Here is a 10,377-nt window from a genome sequence, read left to right as displayed (position 1 = left end):
CTGGAGAGCTGGAGATCGTGGAACTAGCGGGGGTGCCGGTGGACATGGCAGACTGAGAGACGGTGGGAGATGGTATTGTTGCCGCCGGTGCCCTAGATGCAGTGTTTCCTACTACGAAACTGGTGATTCCCTGACCCTGACTGCTTTGGCCTGGCAAAGATACCTGCACAGATACAGCAGGTGGTGCGCTAAATGGTGGTCCTACACTGCCGGAAGGGATGTTGCGTTGATGACTAGCTTCATTGGCCGAGGGTGCAACAACCTTAAGGGACGTTTGGTAGTTAGTCCAAGCTTTCAAATGCATGGTGGTTAAATGTCTATGCATGCAACTAGTATTGAGACTTTTCAGATTCTGACCTCTGCTTAAGGAAGTAGAACATTTTTGACAGATGACTTTGCGCTGATCAAGTGGATGTTGTTTAAAAAAATGCCAGACTGCACTCTTTCTAGCATCGGATACCTTTTCAGGCATTGCAGACTGAGCTTTAACCGGATGGCCACGCTGTCCTCCACCAGGTTTTGGCTTTGCCACGCGTTTTGGGCAAGATACGGGCCCGGCAGATGGAACCTGTGGCGATGTTGATGCCTGCTGCGGCCCCTCCTCCTCCTCTGCTTCAGAACTGCTGCCGCCTGCACCCTGTTCCCCCAATGGCTGCCAATCGGGGTCAAGAACTGGGTCATCTAATAACTCTTCTTGTACCTCCTGCGCAACTTCGTCTGTGTCACCGTGTCGTTCGGTGGTATAGCGTTCGTGATGGGGCAACATAGTCTCATCAGGGTCTGATTCTTGATCAGCACCCTGCGAGGGCAATGTTGTGGTCTGAGTCAAAGGACCAGCATAGTAGTCTGGCTGTGGCTGTGCGTCAGTGCACTCCATGTCAGATTCAATTTGTAATGGGCATGGACTGTTAACTGCTTCACTTTCTAAGCCAGGGACGGTATGTGTAAAGAGCTCCATGGAGTAACCCGTTGTGTCGCCTGCTGCATTCTTCTCTGTTGTTGTTTTTGCTGAAGAGGACAAGGAAGTGACTTGTCCCTGACCGTGAACATCCACTAACGACGCGCTGCTTTTACTTTTACCAGTTTCACGAGATGAGGCAAAAGAGCTAGAGGCTGAGTCAGCAAGATAAGCCAAAACTTGCTCTTGCTGCTCCGGCTTTAAAAGCGGTTTTCCTAATCCCAGAAAAGGGAGCGTTCGAGGCCTTGTGTAGCCGGACGACGAACCTGGCTCCACAGCTCCAGACTTAGGTGCAATATTTTTTCCCCCACGACCACCTGATGCTCCACCACTACCACTACCCTCATTACCAGCTGACAATGAACGCCCCCGGCCACGACCTCTTCCACTAGACTTCCTCATTGTTTTAAAAACGTAACCAAACTAACGTTATTTGTTGTAGTCACACAACTTACACGGTGAGCTATAACTTCAGTATGATTTAGCTACCCCTTTACAGGTTGGTGAGACCACAGCGAAAATCAGGCCCAATGTTACACACTCTTTTTTTGGTGGCTGCAAATTAGAGAGATGCCCCACACGCAGGACTGTCACTGAAGCACAAATGTTAATATTAATGTCACACTATTATTTTTTTTTTATTTTTATTTTTTTCAGGAACACTTTAGAAACCCCCCAAAAAAAAAAAAAAGATTTTTGCAGGGAGAATTTAGAAAACAAATGTAACAAACTATATGCTTTCTATGGGCCACTGAGTGAGAGATGACGCACACAGGAATCAGGAGTGGCACACAAGCCCAGAGGCCAATATTTTTCTACCAATGATTGATGGAGTTATTTTCTCTGGTAGATTTTGGAACCCAAATCAAGGAAAAAAAATGTAGGCTTTCTATGGACCACAATTGGAGAGAGAGAGAGAGAGAGAGAGAGATGGCACACCCAGGAGTCAAGACTGGCACACAAGCAGAAAGGCCAATATTAATCTCCCACTGTTTTTTTTTTTTTTTTTTTTTTTTTTTTTTTTTTCAGGGAGACTTTAGAAAAAAAAATAATAAAAAAAATATGATTTTATCAGGAAGAATTTAGAAACCAAATAAAATAAAATGATTTTTTCAGGGAGAATTTATAAAACAAATAAAACCAAAAATAGGCGTTCTATGGCCCACTGACTGAGAGATGACGCACCCAGGAGTCAAGACTGGCACACAAGCAGAAAGGCCAATATTAATCTCCCACTGTGTTTTTTTTTTTTTTTCAGGGAGACTTTAGAAAAAAAAATAATAAAAAAAATGTGATTTTATCAGGAAGAATTTAGAAACCAAATAAAATAAAATGATTTTTTCAGGGAGAATTTAGAAAACAAATAAAACCAAAAATAGGCGTTCTATGGCCCACTGACTGAGAGATGACGCACCCAGGAGTCAAGACTGGCACACAAGCAGAAAGGCCAATATTAATCTCCCACTGTTTTTTTTTTTTTTTTTCAGGGAGACTTTAGAAAAAAAAATAATAAAAAAAATGTGATTTTATCAGGAAGAATTTAGAAACCAAATAAAATAAAATGATTTTTTCAGGGAGAATTTAGAAAACAAATAAAACCAAAAATAGGCGTTCTATGGCCCACTGACTGAGAGATGACGCACCCAGGAGTCAAGACTGGCACACAAGCAGAAAGGCCAATATTAATCTCCCACTGTTTTTTTTTTTTTTTTTCAGGGAGACTTTAGAAAAAAAAATAATAAAAAAAATATGATTTTATCAGGAAGAATTTAGAAACCAAATAAAATAAAATGATTTTTTCAGGGAGAATTTATAAAACAAATAAAAACAAAAATAGGCGTTCTATGGCCCACTGACTGAGAGATGACGCACACAGGAGTCAGGAGTGGCACACAAACCCAGAGGCCAATATTTTTCTACCAATGATTGATGTAGTTATTTTCTCTGGTAGATTTTAGAACCCAAATCAAGGAAAAAAAATATAGGCTTTCTATGGACCACAATTGGAGAGAGAGAGAGAGAGAGAGAGAGAGAGAGAGAGAGAGAGAGAGATGGCACACCCAGGAGTCAAGACTGGCACACAAGCAGAAAGGCCAATATTAATCTCCCACTGTTTTTTTTTTTTTTTTTCAGGGAGACTTTAGAAAAAAAAATAATAAAAAAAAAAAAGATTTTATCAGGAAGAATTTAGAAACCAAATAAAATAAAATGATTTTTTCAGGGAGAATTTATAAAACAAATAAAACCAAAAATAGGCGTTCTATGGCCCACTGACTGAGAGAGAGAGAGAGAGAGATGGAACGCTTAGTACTGGCACACAAGCCCAAAGGGCAATATTAATCTCCCTTTTTTTTTCCAGGGAGAATTTCTAAAACCCAAAAAAAAAATAAAATAGGCTTTCTATGGCCCACTATTTGTGAGAGAGATGGGACGCTCAGGACTGGCACAGATGGCACGCTCAGGACTGGCACAGAAGCCCAGAGGCCAATATTAATCTCCCTTTTTTTCTGGGAGAATTTATAAAACCAAAAAAATATTTAAATAGGCTTTCTATGGCCCACTATTTGTGAGAGAGATGGCACGCTCAGGACTGGCACAGATGGCACGCTCACAACTGGCACACAAGCCCAGAGGCCAATATTAATCTCCCTTTTTTCAGGGAAAATTTATAAAACAAAAAAAATAAATAAATAGGCTTTCTATGGCCCACTATTTGTGAGAGAGATGGCACGCTCAGGGCTGGCACAGATGGCACGCTCAGGACTGGCACACAAGCCCAGAGGCCAATATTAATCTCCCTTTTTTTCAGGGAGAAATTATAAAACCCCCAAAAAAAATAAAATAGGCTTTCTATGGCCCACTATTTGTGAGAGAGATGGGACGCTCAGGACTGGCACAGATGGCACGCTCAGGACTGGCACAGAAGCCCAGAGGCCAATATTAATCTCCCTTTTTTTCTGGGAGAATTTATAAAACCAAAAAAATATTTAAATAGGCTTTCTATGGCCCACTATTTGTGAGAGAGATGGCACGCTCAGGACTGGCACAGATGGCACGCTCACAACTGGCACACAAGCCCAGAGGCCAATATTAATCTCCCTTTTTTCAGGGAAAATTTATAAAACAAAAAAAAAAATTAAATAGGCTTTCTATGGCCCACTATTTGTGAGAGAGATGGCACGCTCAGGGCTGGCACAGATGGCACGCTCAGGACTGGCACACAAGCCCAGAGGCCAATATTAATCTCCCTTTTTTTAAGGGAGAATTTATAAAACCAAAAAAAAAAATAAATAGGCTTTCTATGGCCCACTATTTGTGAGAGAGATGGCACGCTCAGGGCTGGCACAGATGGCACGCTCAGGACTGGCACACAAGCCCAGAGGCCAATATTAATCTCCCTTTTTTTCAGGGAGAATTTATAAAACCCCAAAAAAAATAAAATAGGCTTTCTATGGCCCACTATTTGTGAGAGAGATGGCACACTCAGGACTGGCACACAAGCCCAAAGGCCAATATTAATCTCCCACTGTATTTTTATCAGGGAGAATTTATACACCCCACAAAAAAAAATACAGAAAAATGAAAAGGCTTTCTATGGCCCACTATGTGAGAGAGATGGCACACACAGGGATGGCACTCTAGCAGAAATGCCAAATTGCCAATCTTAATCTCCCACCAAAAAAAAAAAAAAAAAAAAAACAGGGAATGTCCTACAATTACTATCTCCCTGCCTGCAGTAATCTCAGCCAGGTATGGCAGGCAGCTACTATCTCCCTGCCTGCAGTAATCTCAGCCAGGTATGGCAGGCAGCAATAAGGAGTGGACTGATGCACAAATGAAATAAAAAGTGTGGACAAACAAAAAAGATAGCTGTGCAGAAAGGAAGGAACAAGAGGATTTGTGCTTTGAAAAAAGCAGTTGGTTTGCACAGCGGCGTACACACAGCAATGCAGCTATCAGGGAGCCTTCTAGGGCAGCCCAATGAGCTACAGCGCTGAGGGGAAAAAAAAAAAAAAAAAAACTTCCACTGTCCCTGCACACCGAGGGTGGTGTTGGACAGTGCAAATCGCTGCAGCACAAGCGGTTTTGTGGTTAATGGACCCTGCCTAACGCTATCCCTGCTTCTGACAAAGCGGCAGCAACCTCTCCCTAAGCTCAGATCAGCAGCAGTAAGATGGCGGTCGGCGGGAACGCCTCTTTATAGCCCCTGTGACGTCGCAGACAGCAAGCCAATCACTGCAATGCCCTTCTCTAAGATGGTGGGGACCAGGACCTATGTCATCACGCTGCCCACACTCTGCGTTTACCTTCATTGGCTGAGAAATGGCGCTTTTCGCGTCATTGAAACGCGACTTTGGCGCGAAAGTCGCGTACCGCATGGCCGACCCCGCACAGGGGTCGGATCGGGTTTCATGAAACCCCGACTTAGCCAAAAGTCGGCGACTTTTGAAAATGTTCGACCCGTTTCGCTCAACCCTAATCCTCACTTTAGTATTCTTGAATCTTCCTTTCTTTACTCTTTCTTTACATTTGTCTTCTGCACTCCTTTTGTATCTTGACTTTCCTTATTCATGCCATTTCTCATCCTCTGTTTTCTTTCTTTTCCTTATGTTAATGTATCCAACATTAATGTCTTTATTTATTTTTTAGGTTCCAGAATGGGATGAAAACGTAATAGAAAATGACCTCCTCATCTCTCTGGTCCAGGAGCGAGTCCTGTTGTGGGACACCCGGGTTCCACAGCACTCGGACAATGTGACGATCCGGCGCCTATGGAATGAGGTGGCCAAAGCGATGTGGGATGGCTAGGACAACGCCCCTACTCGGGTCCGAAGTGCATTTTGTAAGTATTGCAATGCAGTGTGAAGCAGCAGTGACCTTGGCCGTGGTCACACTACTGTGTGTGATGATAGAAACTCTCAGGAGTTTCTCTCATCACAGACAGTTGTGTGAGCATGGCCAAAAGTACATTGTTTAACCATAAGTTTTTGTTTTTTCAACAGTGCAGAAAGTCAAAACACGTTGGCGTTCGATGAAGGACCGATTCAACAAGGACCTGCGTCAAGAGAGCCGTGTTCCCAGTGGTTCAGGAGCAAGGATCCGAAAGTACAAATACCATCATATTCTGGCATTTTTAAGACCGATCCTTGCCCAGAGAACGTAAGTATTTATCTCGTGTATTTGGTTGTGTTGTATTGCCATAATCTGTATGTCTGTATGTTTCTATTCCACAGGAGTTGACATCTGGTTAATTTTTAGTATTAATGTTTTTTTTCTTTTTCACAGCACATGGAGCAGTACTGTTGGCCCAGGTTCTGGAGCGGTCCTTCATCAGACAGCCACGGACCCGTCCCAGCCATCCAGCAGCACTGCAGCAAGTGGGCCTGCCACACTACCTGGAGACCAGGAAGCTGGTCCATCAGGTGTTCCCCTTTCCCAGTCCTCTGCCTCTGCCTCCTTTTTTTTGGGCTCCTCCCGGCAGCGGCAGAGGGCATCGGACAGGTCCCTCATGCCTGAGTTTTTGCACTTGAGCTCGGTTTTTCACGAAGGACTCAAGGCTTTGGGTGACCGAATGGATATTTCCCTTAGCCACATGAATACACGTATCCAGGAGGTCACCAAAAGCCTTGACCAAGTAAAAGCCGACCTCCAGAGGCCAGCACATCATTTATTTAACCAAATTGAGCAGGGCATGTCGGAACACCTTACTCCTGATCTCCAGCTTAGTGTCATGCAGGCCTGCAATGCTGCTTACGTGCAGGCTATTCAGCAGAGTAGGTATTTTCAGCAGTGTCGGCATATCCACCTGTGCCCTCGCTGTCACAATTAACCTCAATGCCGACCTCTGCTGCATACCGCTGCACGGCCACCTCTATTCCTAGCACTGCCGGACACCACTACAGCACCACCACCATGCCGAGTGCTGTAGGACAGCCCACCGCCACCACCATGACAGCCGCTGCTCCTGCTTGGACCTCCTCCACTGAGACCACGATGCAGCAGCAGGACCCTGGCATGGCCTTCCGTATCGCCTCCACCACGATGCAGCAGCAGGACCCTGGCATGGCCTTTTGTATCGCCTCCACCATGATGCAGCAGCAGGACCCTGGCATGGCCTTCCGTACTGCCTTCACCACGATGCAGCAGCAGGACCCTGGCATGGCCTTCCGTACCGCCTCCACCACGATGCAGCAGCAGGACCCTGGCATGGCCTTCCGTACCGCCTCCATCACGATGCAGCAGCAGGACCCTGGCATGGCCTTCCGTACCGCCTCCACCACGATGCAGCAGCAGGACCCTGGTATGGCCTTCCGTACCGCCTCCACCACGATGCAACAGCAGGACTCTGGCATGGCCTTCCGCTCTACAAGAGCTATGGACTCTGGCATGGCTGCATGCTCTACAAGCACTATGGACTCTAGCATGGCTGAACACTCTACGAGCACTATGGACTCTGGCATGGCTGCATGCTCTTCGAGCACTATGGACTCTGGCATGGCTGCATGCTCTACAAGCACTATGGACTCTAGCATGGCTGAACACTCTACGAGCACTATGGACTCTGGCATGGCTGCACGCTCTACGAGCACTATGGATGTCACAGTGCAGCCGGACCCTGATGGGTCATCAACCACGACCATGCCACGACATATGAGCCCACCGAGGCTTACCAGAACCCGGCGATCCCAGAAAGGGAGAAAAAAAAAGGACTTTTAGTATTCCTTCCCCCTCACCTCCCAGTGAGTCTGTTATGTCAGGTTTGTCTCACCCTTCCAGTGCATCTCAGGCCTCTCATGTGTCAAGCCCTATCCCCGAATTACCAGACCCCACAAGTTTCATTGCCCCTTCTCCTGCCACCCCTGCGTCGTCCACACTTAGCCAGGCCTTACTGCTTCACACCCCCAGTTTCCATCACTCTACCCCAAGCAGGCGCAGTTAAATAAATATTTTGGTTGTTAAAAAATAAATACAAGTTTTTTGCCCTCAATTATGTTTGGTTTATTGTGCCTTTCACCACCGGCAACACACACCGTGCGCCAAATAAAACACTGCGCCGCACACTTTATTTTTGGCCACATCATAGCTCCAGTAGTTAGCAAGTACAAGACTTTGTGTGTCTTTAGTATAGAGCTATGAGGTGGACCAAAAAATGTATACTTGTATTTTCTCCTTAATCTCTTCATTCTGCTTAGTCTGTGACTAGTGTTGAGCATTCCGATACCGCAAGTATCAGGTATCGGCCGATATTTGCGGTATCGGAATTCCGATACCGAGTTCCGATATTTTTGTGATATCGGGAATCGGTATCGGGATTTAGATTAATGTGTAAAATAAAGAATAAAAATAAAAAATATTGATATACTTACCCTCGGACGGGCCCTGGTTGTCACCGCTGCAATCGCCATGTTTTCCTTCCTATGAATGAGCTTGTTAAGTACCTTCGATGATGTCACGGCTTGTGATTGGTCGCTGAGCGGTCCTGTGACGGCTCAAGCGACCAATGACAAGCCGCGACGTCATCGAAGGTTATTAACGCGCTCATTCCTAAGAATGAGCGCGTTAAGGACCTTCAATGATGTCGCGGCTTGTGATTGGTCGTGTGAGCAGTCACATGACTGCTCAGCGACCAATCACAAGCCGCGACGTCATCGAAGGTCATTAAAGCGCTCATTCTTAGGAAGAAAAGCATGGCGATTGCAGCGGTGACAACCAGGGCCCGTCCGAGGGTAAGTATATCAATATTTTTTATTTTTATTCTTTATTTTACACATTAATATGGATCCCAGGGCCTGAAGGAGAGTTTCCTCTCCTTCAGACCCTGGGAACCATTACGGATACCTTCCGATATTTGTGTCCCATTGACTTGGATTGGTATCGGATATCGGTATCGGCGATATCCGATATTTTTCGGATATCGGCCGATACCATCCGATACCGATACTTTCAAATATCGGACGGTATCGCTCAACACTATCTGTGACTAGTTTTGCAGACTGAAGAGAAAATGGTGGCAATACAATGCAAAACTATACTCTACAGGTCAGGTGTCCAAAAACTCATTAGTTGGGACACCTGACCTGGTAAGTAGAGAAGTGCATTGTATAGCCTCCTTTTTCTCTTCTGTGTACATAATCTATTTCAGGGGTGTCAAACTGCATTCCTCGAGGGCCTCAAACCATGCGTGTTTTCAAGATTTCCTTAGCATTGCACAAGGTGCTAAAATCATTCTCTGCGGGTGATTAAATTATCACCTGTGCAATGCAAGGAAATCCTGAAAACATGACCTGTTTGCAGCCCTCGAGGAATGCAGTTTGACACCACTGATCTATTTCACACAAACTGAAGGGACGATGTCGGTCACACACGGCATATCTATGCTCACCTGCACATGTGTCAGAAATAGTTAATTCATGAGGCTGTTATATGTGCATCATGAATTCATTATTTCTGACACCTGACTTGATGAGTATAGATCTGTTTTGTATGACAGCCATTGTCTCTTCAGTCTGTGTCCAATGGATACTGCATAGCAGAACAGAATCAGGATGCAATGACGTCAACAACCTTATTACTAAAACAACATGGCTGCCGTCACACTAGCAGTATGTGGTCAGTATTTTATATTAGTATTTGTAAGCCAAAACAAGGAGTGAAACAATTAGAGGAAGAGTATAATATTAGCATATCTAGCACCTCAGCCTTTACCACCCACTCCTGGTTTTGGATTACAAATACTGATAATAAATACAGACCAAATACTACTAGTGTGAGGACAACCTCAGTTTATAGAGAAAATACATATGAGACACGGTCAAGACACCAAAAAAAGTTTATTAACGAGAAACATTAGTAACATGTAAGAAAATAACTGGTACAGATAAAATAACAACAGGACATTTACACAACATTGTCCTGCCATGACACACGTCCAATATCTGAATCAAAAAAGGCAGCAAATTGGTCCCGCATGTGGCCAACTTCAGCTGTTGACCGCAACAAGTGAAGCTGGTAATCGGGCAGTGGGTGTGCAACTGGTTCATCCAGTTCAATGTTGGGCCACTCCTTAGCCATAATGTAATTGTGCAGAACCACACAGGCTTTGACCACCTCGTCGACTGTCTCCATTTTTAGATTTATGGCTGATGCAAGAATGCGCCATTTTGAGACTAGAATCCCAAAGGTACACTCTACAGTTCTTCGTGCCCTGGTCAGTCAGTTAAAGATCCTTTTAGTGTGGTTCAAGTCACGACTGGAATATGGCTTCAGTAGGTTTTTCGCACATCTGAAAGGCCTCATCCCAACCATAACAAATGGCATCAGTGGACCTTGAGTGTTGGGGAGAGGTTGTGGCCGTGGAAAATTAAAATTTTTACCATACACACGGCGGCCCATAACCGAGTTCTTGAAAGTCTGGGAAT

This window comes from Ranitomeya imitator, chromosome 10 (genome assembly GCF_032444005.1).
Source record: "Ranitomeya imitator isolate aRanImi1 chromosome 10, aRanImi1.pri, whole genome shotgun sequence".
NCBI classification, from domain to species: Eukaryota; Metazoa; Chordata; class Amphibia; order Anura; family Dendrobatidae; genus Ranitomeya; species Ranitomeya imitator.
The sequence above is the reverse complement of the archived record's forward strand: the minus strand, read 5'-3'. Positions refer to the sequence as shown.